Source organism: Rhizophagus irregularis, chromosome 3 (genome assembly GCF_026210795.1).
Source record: "Rhizophagus irregularis chromosome 3, complete sequence".
NCBI lineage: Eukaryota > Fungi > Glomeromycota > Glomeromycetes > Glomerales > Glomeraceae > Rhizophagus > Rhizophagus irregularis.
Window position 1 is genome coordinate 2,877,242 of NC_089431.1, and position 12,092 is coordinate 2,889,333.

Below are 12,092 nucleotides of genomic sequence, written 5' to 3' on the forward strand. Positions count from 1 at the left end.
ACGAATAAATAGAACTACTGCTACATGTATTTTGTGTAACTCTTGATAATAAAGGGAGGATTATTTTAGGGTAGTACGGCCATTTTTGATTTTTTATTTGTAAAGTAGTGTGACACTAATGTCACGGCTCTCAGAGCAAAAATCATAAAGTTTCTGGTTTTCATTTCAGCATATAAATTGTCATAACCCATAACTCTGTTCCAAAACTTTACCAGATTTTATTGGTTTAGCTGTGACATTAATATCACACTTCTCCCCAATAAGATTTCGAATAAGAATCCATATGACTAAATTAGCCGATCATCTCGAACATGTGCATTTTATTCGTAATCATTTTTCAGGCTATCCGGCTAAAGAAAAAATCTGAAATCTGATTACGGCCAACCATCTCGTGATTTATCGAAACCCTAGAACTATTGAGGGAACTGGTAGAGATGTCATGTGATACGATATACAGTACATCATGCCACAAACTGATTCAGCCGAAGATGCATGTAAATATAAGATTAGCTTAGCCCGAAAGATGATCCCAATCGAATTTGAGTTTAGTAGTGTGTAGTCTCTCTAAATCGGCTACAAATCGATAAAACCGCTATAAATCATTAAAACTGCTTATGGTATTTAGATTACATTGTGGTAATAAAAAGTATATTAACATAAAAACACGAATACTAAGAAAGACTCAAAGACATAGCTAGAATGTAAAAGCGATATAAGAAATAATAAAATGTTAGATTATATATGACAATTGGATCACATCATTTTAGATCATATGTGGTAATTAGATTACATTATTTAGATCATATGAGATATCCAGATTATATGTGATATTTAGATCATATGTGATATCCAGATTATATGTGATATCCCAGATTATATGTGATATTTAGATTATATGTGATACTATAATCTAGAATAAGTGGGATACCGCATGAGATATAATTATATCTCATGTGGTATCCCACTATATAACAATTAAGATTTCTTAATATACACTAGTGTGCGAAACACGTATCACGTGACTATAATTTGTCACCCATGTCACACCCCTATAGTTTTCCATTTTTACTATTTATTCTAGGGACTTAGAATTTTTTCGGTAGGAAAAACCTTATTTGTCACATATTATATGTCACACACCATAATTTCGGCCAAATTTTATAATTCCAATAATTCCAGCCAAAAATTACTATAATTCCAATTTTGGAAATTATAGTAACGTTATACAACCCAAAAAAGGAAATTTTGTTTCTCAGCAAAAATGAAATTGCATTACACAAAATTCCAAATTAGGAAATTTTTTATGCAGATCACCGGAAAATGACAATAATCACGTGACTCGTGTTTACACACGTAGTTATACAAATATTATATAAAATTTATAAGTTTTGTTTTTTATTGCATTTGTGATATATTGCACTATAGGCACTTTAGGCAAAATTATGTAATAGCAGGTAAAATTAAAATATATTAAAATATATAACATTTAACTAGAGTGATTTTTTATAACTGAAAAAATTCTAGGTTTTTAGAATACATATAAAAAATGAAAAAAAAAGAATATAATACAAGTGACAAAAAAAAGTGCAATGTATTACAAATGCAATAAATTATAAAATCCAAAATTTATAATTAAAATTTATAATTTTTAGCTTTTTTTTTACTTAAAATTCTTATTACATTTAATTTAATTGCCAAAAATTCAATGAACTTTATTAAAAAAATTTAAATGCTAAAATTATTAATTTTTTTTTTATTATTATACTCAAAGGAATCGTGATAGATCAATATAAAGGGGAATATTTATAATTAACTCTTTATAAATATTTCTTTATAAATATATACTTTCTTTAAATATATTACATAATGAAATTAATAAACCAGATCTTTGATAAACTGAATTTGAACCTAAACTATACTTTTTTGCTAGAACTAAATTATGTATATTAAAATAGTTTTAATATACTAGAATTTACTAGTAAAAGCTTGATATTTAGTACTATAATAAATCAATTTTCTAATCAGCTATAGTAAAAATAATTCAATAAACCAGATCATATGATAATTTAACTAATAAAATTTAAGTAATATGAGGTGGTAAATCTTAATTTTAGCCAGAATTATAAAAATCTTAATTCTAATTGAAGTTATGCATTACTTATATTTTCAATTAAAAATATTTTATATTTATTTTCATAAATTCTATAACTTAAAACTAAGATGAAAAAATTAAAAATTAAATTATAGCATATAATAGTTTTATTAGTATGAAAATTTTTTGAAAATTCAGTATAATAGATTTTTAATTTTTTCAATATACCAGATATTCTGATAAACTGAATATTTTTAGTGAAACTAATAAATCATATCCGGTTTATCAAATTTTATTGTGTATTATAAAATTATATATATAATTCTAAAAACAATACATTTATAATAATAATTATAAAAATATATATATATTTATAAAAAAATAATTGTAATAATTATAAAAATAAAATATGATATAGTTTATATAATTTATTTTAATAAAATGAATTAAATAATAAGTTTTATATTTGTAATAAGAAAAAATGTATTTGTAACAGCCTGTTACATATCTTATTTGTAACATCCTTTTTTTTATTTTTTTTTAATAATAAATTTAATATGTGTTTCACAAATAAAATTTTTATATGCAAAATTTAATTTGGAAAACTTTTACTTAATGTACTTAAGACAGTTTTATAGACAAAATTTTAAGTTATAAGCAGTTTCTACATGACTGATCTTTTGTTTTTGTTTACATTACGCCTGATCTTAAATTTTAATTGGATAAAATTGGGGTTGTTACAAATAAGATGCGTAACAGGCTGTTACAATTAGATTTATCCTTATAATAAATAGTAAATTATTTAATAAAATATTAATAAATTAATAATTTTTATTTATATTTATTATCTATTTTATATATAAAATTATTATTTATAATTAATATTTATTTATTTATTTTGTTTTACAAAATATGCAGAAATTTTTATTAAACCTATTTAATTTTATATATTATTGAAAAATCAATTAATTAACTATTATATAATAATATTATTAATTATATAATATGTAATATATTCAAAAAAGTATTAAATTTATTTAAATATATACTGTATAATGATTTATAAAAATTAATATAATTTAAATATTAAATTTATTTTAATTTACTAAATTTAGTATAATTTAAATTAAATTTATAAAAAGTTAAATAAAAAATATATTAAAAATTCATTTCTAATCTTTACTATTTATAAAAATGTCTAGTATTTTATTTATTAGATATTACCATATAATAAAATCTTTATTTGCTTCTATAGTCTTTTAAGATCTTACTTATTTATAATAAATAAAGTTTACTGTAGAAAATTAGCCTTTTACTAAATTCTATTGGTTAATTAGTTAAAAAAGAAAAAAATTATAATAATGTAATATAAAATTTTCTTTTATAGTAGAATTCACAAAGAATTTTATATATGATTTTTACTTTAGACCTAGGAGTAACCTATTTTATAAGTAAGTGGAATTCTAATCTTTTTTTATTTCATGTTATATTAAAAAATAAGGAATAGGCAAATTTTCTAAATTGTTCAATAATGTTACTTTAATGACATTATTTTTGATTCTAATAACTTTTACTTGAGTATTTCCATTCTGCTATAACTTCTTTAATTTCAGTTTCTTTTTCTTTATTACTTTATGATTAATTTGATAATAAAAAGAAATAGTATTAAATTATATTTATTAATGATATTAATTTTTTAGTCTTTGGTAAATAAAATTGCTGTTCAATTGGATAATAAATTCACTTATTTTATTATAATGATACCAAGGTTGTCTGCTTAATATTACTAAATTATATTTTAATACCAATTTTAATTCTTAAAAATACACTGTTAAAGTGCTTTTTTTAATGGTTGTAATTTTCGTACTAAACAAAAGAAATTATCCTCTGTATTTGATAATTTCTTTGCATTAGTGATATAGGCAGAAATCTGAAAACTCTTTAAAATTACAAAAATCATTTATTTACAAGTTCAAATTTTGTTCTAATCATGTTATCTGAAATTTTTCATATCTTATACTATCTTTCTTAATTGATTCAGTTTATACTGACAAATAATTAACATTTTTAAAGGACACATATTATGAATTTTGCTTTTTATTAATCAATTTAGGTTTTCTGATATTTCTATAAAATGGAATTGAGTTTAAAAACATGAATCTCATTTGAACTTTGTTATAATATACACTCATAGTACAATTAAAAATTAGCCTTTCTTATTATACAGTATATACTAAAATTACTGCTATTTACACTACTCTTGCTACTATACCTGCTAATTTATACATTTCTTTCTTTATGAATTCTTAATTGGTTATTATTAGCTTCTAACTATATACTTTCCAATTTTTATTCTAATATTCAAATATATTATAAAACCAAAAATTTTGAGCTTTGATCATTAATTAAATGGCTTATTTACACCAAAAATCTTTAAGTTTTACTCTTTAAAGTCAAAGTACATGTAGGTAATAATTACTAAAACAAATTTGCTGACTTACTGCTTATACTATAAAAACAGCCATACATATTTTTCAATTTGAATATACTTGCAATTACAATCATATATTCATATTTTATTTTATCAAGATTGGTTAATTAAAGTCAATCTACAATATATGGGGTCTTTGCAATAGAAAGGTACGAAACTTAAAAAAAATTTTAATTTTACTTTATATGCTAATTATGTTTTTTTTACTGAAATAAATGCAAATTTAATATTAATTCAATTTTTGATATTTTTTGAATTTCATACCTTTCTATTGCAAAAACTCCATATATTAAAATGAATTGCCTATTCTAACTTTATGTTACAGGCTTACAGTTTAAATTTTTATTTAATTTTAGATTTACAAGTCTTTTGCTACAACATCCAGACTAAGGTTGCTTGCTGAAACCTAGGAGTTTACACTGGTCAAAATTAATACTATCGGGTACCTATCGGGTACCTGATATGTGTACAATATATGTGATATATGTGTATGATATTTAACAATGCTACACATATCAGGTACCCGATATGTGTAGTAGAAATGTAGAAAACTGGTGACACATCATGTACATATCACATATACATCTTACATATCGGGTAGTTAAATATCGGTCACATATCATAGACTTATTGGGTACCCGATATATTATGATATATATCATATAGATATCATACAGATATCATACAGATATCAGACGGATAGATATAGGATAATAATTTCGTATTAATACTAGTAGATTTATAATTTAATTCAGGCAAAAAAATTATAAAATACAATCATAATTTATATATTTTTTTAATTTTAATTCAAAACTTTATTACAATTTAAATTTATTTACACTTTTTAATTAAAAAAAAACAATTATACTAATTATACTTGAATACTTGAATAAATATATATAATATATAACTTCTACTAAAAGTAGCATAAAAATAAAATCACTTGTTTGCTTATACCTGTTTGATTATTTAAAAGAAGCATTAATGATAAATATATTAGTAAGAGAAAAGAGAATGTTATTAAAAAATATTAGTATAGATATATAAATATAGAAAATATTAGTAGAAACATTAGCAGAAAGAAAAAGTTAGTAGAATAAAAAATGTTAGTAGAAAGAGAACATATATCAGTAGTAATATAATATTAATAGAAAATATTAAATAGTAAAAATGTTAATATAGTAGAAAAAAATAATAAAAAATATATTAGTAGGAGTATTAGTAAAAGAAAAGAAAGAAACGAAAAAAAAATGGTAGAAAAACATTAATAAAGAAAAGAAATATTAGTAATATATACCTTTTTATGCATTTCTAGATATAATAAATAAAAAAAATATAAAAATATGTATTTCTGGATATATTAAATAGATAAAAAATTGTGTTTTTAAGTAAAAAAAATTGAGAACGAAGAAAAGGTTTTAATAAGATAAACAAAAATGCGAAATGTAAATATTTAAATCATGTGATCACATGATAACAATATTACGTAACGTAACTTACCGCATGTTATTTTATAGCCTGAATACATTTATAATTAAATTTGGTAAAATTACGTCGTAAAACAAAAATTTCTCAATCCAAATGACCCCTTCGATTAAAAAATTATCAAAAAAAAAAATCTTTCCAAATGAACCCTTAGAAAATTTCTCATCAAAAAAATATTTGAAATGACCCCTCTAGTTAAAAAACTTTTTTAAAAAATTTCTTCAAATGAACCCTTAGAAGATTTATTAAAAAAATCTCAAAAAATCTTCCAAATGAATTCTTAGAAATTTCTTTATTAAAAAATAAAATGTCCTAAATGATCCCTTTAGTTAAAAAAATCCCAAAAAATAATTTCCCCAAATGAACTCCTAGAAATTTTCTGTCAAAAAATGTCCCAAACGATCCCTTTGGTTAAAAAATTCTTAAAAATAATCTCCCCAAACGAACTCTTAGAAAATTCTCTATCAAAAATGTTTTAAACGATCCCTTGGTTAAAAAATTCTCAAAATAATCTCCCCAAATGAATCCTTAGAAAATTCTCTATCAAAAAATGCCCCAAATGATCCTTTTAATTAAAAAATTCTCGAAAAACTATTTCCCAAACGAACTCTTAGAAAATTCTCTATCAAAAATGTTCCAAACGTTCCCTTTAGTTAAAAAATTCTCAAAAATAATCTCTCCAAACAAATCCTTAGAAAATTCTCTATCAAAAAATGCCCTAAACGATCTCCTTAATTAAAAAATTCAAAAAATAATTTCCCTAAACGAACTCTTAGAAAATTATCAATCAAAAAATGCCCCAAATGATCCTTTTAGTTAAAAAATTCTCGAAAAACCATTTTCCAAACAAATTCTTAGAAAATTCTCTATCAAAAATGTTCCAAACGTTCCCTTTAATTAAAAAATTCTCAAAAACAATCTCTTCAAACGAATCATTAGAAAATTCTCTATCAAAAATGCCCTAAGCGATTCCCTTAATTAAAAAATACAAAAAATAATTTTCCTAAACGAACTCTTAGAAATTTCTCTATCAAATGATACCTTCAGTTAAAAAATTCTCAAAAAATAATTTTTCCAAACAAACTTTTAGAAAATTCTCTATCAAAAAAATTCTCTATCAAAAAATGTTCCAACAGTCCCTTTGGTTAAAAAATTCTCAAAAATAATCTCTCCAAACGAATCATTAGAAAATTCTCTATCAAAAAATGCCCTAAACGATCCCCTTAATTAAAAAATTCAAAAAATAATTTCCCTAAACACACTCTTAGAAAATTCTCTATCAAAAAATGCCTTAAATGATTCTTTTAATTAAAAAATTCTCGAAAAACCATTTCCCAAACGAACTCTTAGAAAATTCTCTATCAAAAATGTTCCAAACGTTCCATTTAGTTAAAAAATTCTCAAAAATAATCTCTTCAAACGAATCCTTAGAAAATTCTCTATCAAAAAATGCCCTAAATGATCCCCTTAATTAAAAAATTTAAAAAATAATTTCCCCAAACGAACTCTTAGAAAATTCTCTATCAAAAATGCCTTAAATGATCCTTTTAGTTAAAAAATTCTCGAAAAACCATTTCCCAAACAAATTCTTAGAAAATTCTCTATCAAAAATGTTCCAAACGTTCCCTTTAGTTAAAAAATTCTCAAAAACAATCTCTCCAAACGAATCATTAGAAAATTCTCTATCAAAAATGCCCTAAGCGATCCCCTTAATTAAAAAATACAAAAAATAATCTCCCTAAACGAACTCTTAGAAAATTCTCAATCAAAAATGCTCTAAATGATCCTTTAAGTTAAAAAAATTCTCAAAAAACCATTTCCCAAACAAACTCTTAGAAAATTCTCTATCAAAAAATGTTCCAAACGATCTCTTGGTTAAAAAATTCTCAAAAATAATCTCTCCAAATGAATCCTTAGAAAATTCTCTATCAAAAAATGCCCTAAACAATCCCCTTAATTAAAAAATACAAAAAATAATTTCCCTAAACGAACTCTTAGAAAATTCTCAATCAAAAAATGCCCTAAACGATCTCCTTAATTAAAAAATTCAAAAAATAATTTCCCTAAACAAACTCTTAGAAAATTCTCAATCAAAAAATGCCCTAAATAATCCTTTTAGTTAAAAAATTCTCGAAAATCCATTTTCTAAACGAATTCTTAGAAAATTCTCTATCAAAAATGCCCTAAGCGATCCCTTTAATTAAAAAATACAAAAAATAATTTTCTCTAAATGAACTTTTAGAAATTTCTCTATCAAATGATACCTTCAGTTAAAAAATTCTCAAAAAATAATTTTTCCAAACAAACTCTTAGAAAATTCTCTATCAAAAAAATTCTCTATCAAAAAATGTTCCAATGGTCCCTTTGGTTAAAAAATTCTCAAAAATAATCTCCCTAAATGAACTCTTAGAAAATTCTCAATCAAAAAATGCCCTAAACGATCCCCTTAATTAAAAAATTCAAAAAATAATTTCTCTAAACGAACTCAGAAAATTCTCAATCAAAAAATGCCCTAAACGATCCCCTTAATTAAAAAATTCAAAAAATAATTTTCCTAAACGAACTCTTAGAATTCTCAATCAAAAAATGCCCTAAACAATCCCCTTAATTAAAAAAAAAAAAGCGTTCAAAAAATGGAAAAAATTTACTCGGAACAAACTCTTAGAAAATTCTCAATCAAAAAATGTCCTAAATGATCCTTTTAGTTAAAAAATTCTTGAAAACCTATTTCCCAAACAAATTCTTAGAAAAATTTCTATCAAAAATGTTCCAAACGTTCCCTTTAATTAAAAAATTCTCAAAAACAATCTCTCCAAACGAATCATTAGAAAATTCTCTTTATCAAAAATGTCCTAAGCGATCCCCTTAATTAAAAAATACAAAAAATAATTTTCCTAAACGAACTCTTAGAAATTTCTCTATCAAATGATACCTTCAGTTAAAAAATTCTCAAAAAATAATTTTTCCAAACAAACTCTTAGAAAATTCTCTATCAAAAAATTCTCTATCAAAAAATGTTTCAACGGTCCCTTTGGTTAAAAAATTCTCAAAAATAATCTCTCTAAACAAACTCTTAGAAAATTCTCAATCAAAAAATGCCCTAAACGATTCTCTTAATTAAAAAATTCAAAAAATAATTTCCCTGAACAAACTCTTAGAAAATTCTCAATCAAAAAATGCCCTAAATGATCCTTTTAGTTAAAAAATTCTTGAAAACCTATTTCCCAAACAAATTCTTAGAAAATTCTCTATCAAAAATGTTCCAAACGTTCCCTTTAATTAAAAAATTCTCAAAAACAATCTCTCCAAACGAATCATTAGAAAATTCTCTATTAAAAATGTCCTAAGCGATCCCCTTAATTAAAAAATACAAAAAATAATTTTCCTAAACGAACTCTTAGAAATTTCTCTATCAAATGATACCTTCAGTTAAAAAATTCTCAAAAAATAATTTTTCCAAACAAACTCTTAGAAAATTCTCTATCAAAAAAATTCTCTATCAAAAAATGTTCCAACAGTCCCTTTGGTTAAAAAATTCTCAAAAATAATCTCTTTAAACGAACTCTTAGAAAATTCTCAATCAAAAAATGCTCTAAACGATCCCCTTAATTAAAAAATTCAAAAAATAATTTTCCTAAACGAACTCTTAGAAAATTCTCAATCAAAAAATGCCCAAATGATCCTTTTAGTTAAAAAATTCTCAAAAAACCATTTCCCAAATGAATTCTTAGAAAATTCTCTATCAAAAAATGTTCCAAACGGTCCCTTTAGTTAAAAAATTCTCAAAAATAATCTCTCCAAACAAATCTTTAGAAAATTCTCTATCAAAAATGCTCTAAATGATCCTCTTAGTTAAAAAAACAATTTTTCTAAACGGACTCTTAAAAAATTTCTCAAAAAAATCTATCTAAAAGTTTCTTAAATAAAATCCCTATTAAATATTATTCAAATGGACTTTTAAAATTTCTTAGAAAATTATTTATAAAAATTATCTAAAAAATGAATTTAAATAAAAAATTTTAGTTGAAACGGATTATATATAATACAGTACGTTGTACAAAATAAAAATCTTACGTATTAAAATTTACATATCGGGTACCTGATATGTGTAAGATAGATCAATGCCCGATATACAATATCAGTGACTAATAGCTTAGCTATCGGGTACCCGATATGTAAAAATACCCGATATTTATCCGATTAGCCACCGATATATAGGTGCCCGATATGTACCCGATAGAATTGATTTTGACCAGTGTTAGGCAAGATGGCATTTCGCCAAAAAGCAAAATTCTGCTGAAACTATATTAAAGTTATATTAAAAAACTGTTGAAACTTTAGAGAAAGGCAAAACTGCCGAAACTTATTATAAATGCTGAAACTGCCAAAACTCTGCTGAAACTATAATAAATCTATAGTAAAATTTTGACAAAACTAATCGTAGGATTTTGAAGAGGTTTAGACAAGCAACCTTAATCCAGATATGTATATCAATTGGAATTTTACTTAAAAAGTACTTATTTATAATTTGATTAATTATGTCTTTTATACTATAAATAATTTAATCTATTCCCTATAAAAAATATTTTTGCCAAAATATACTTATAATAAACTTAAAATTTTATTTTATATTTAAAATATATTTAAAATTTTATTTTATACTTAAAATATACTAAAATAGGTAAAAATTAAATATCATTTAAGTATAATTTAAGTTTTTTACTTCAAATCACTCAAAATGAAGATCACCGTTAGCCAGAATTATCAAATTTTACTGGCACTCTATTTTTTTAATGCTGGTCGATCGTCATAATTTCAGTCATCGGTGATTATCACCCCTGGTGATAGTTAGAAAAATTCATTTAAGTATATAATAATATACTTAAAATTTTCTTATTTTAAATATTCTTAAAATATACTAAAATGGGTAAAATTTAAGTGTAAATTAAATATATTTTAAGTATATATTAAATACAATTTAATTCAAATTTTGTGAAAATTCAATTTTCAGTATATTTTAAGTATAAATAAGAAAATTAAATATATTTTAAATATATTTTAAGTAAAATTTTTTTTATAGGGATATTATACAACTTTTAAATATCAGCTGCTATTGGATAATTTGCCAATTCTTGAAAAACTTAAATTTCTTAAATCTAATTTATATATCAAAAGCTTAATATACTATTTCTGTATTATGCATTATGATTTATAAAAATTTAATATATTTATATAAACATTATCATATAATCATACAACACATTTAATTCAAAAAATCATAGAAGCAGTAAAAGCCTTTGAATTGGATCCTATACCTTTTATTACATAACTTTTACAGTTTTTGTATTGGACTTTTTTTTTACTAATTGGTTCACTTATAGCCTAATACAGCATAGCAGACATGCTTATATCACCATGCCGATCATTTTGCTGATCATATATATTTTTCAAACTTCAATAAACAATATCTCGAAATTCAGTCATCCAATTTTGATAAAGTTGTGCTCATTGGATTCGCCTCATCGAGACGAGTCAAATGGTGGTATTTTCATTAATTTTGGATCACTAGATGCCAAGATATTCACGATTTTGTATTTCTATTATGAATTATCACATTATATAAAATCGGCCGATCTGGCTTGGCTACACCGATATACATTTGGCCGGGCTATAAAAATTGATAAATTTAAGTTTTTTAACGATATAGAATAAAATAATAAACCTTTTTCATTACTAAAATTGATATTTATTAATTTTATATATAAATTTTTAGTATTTAATTAGGAAATTTACTATTTTTAGACTTTAAAACTTTGTACAAAGCCACAGACTTTTAAGCCAACTCTGAAATTTTCATCATATATTTGTTAACCATTTAGAAATATATGGTGAAAAAATGGCATCCTAATTCGCTTGAAACCAAAAGTTACCTATATACTATATTTAGTCAATTTTAATAAATTTGCAATTTTTAGACTTCAAAGTTTTGTACAAAGCCACAGACTTTTAAGCCAACTTTGAAAT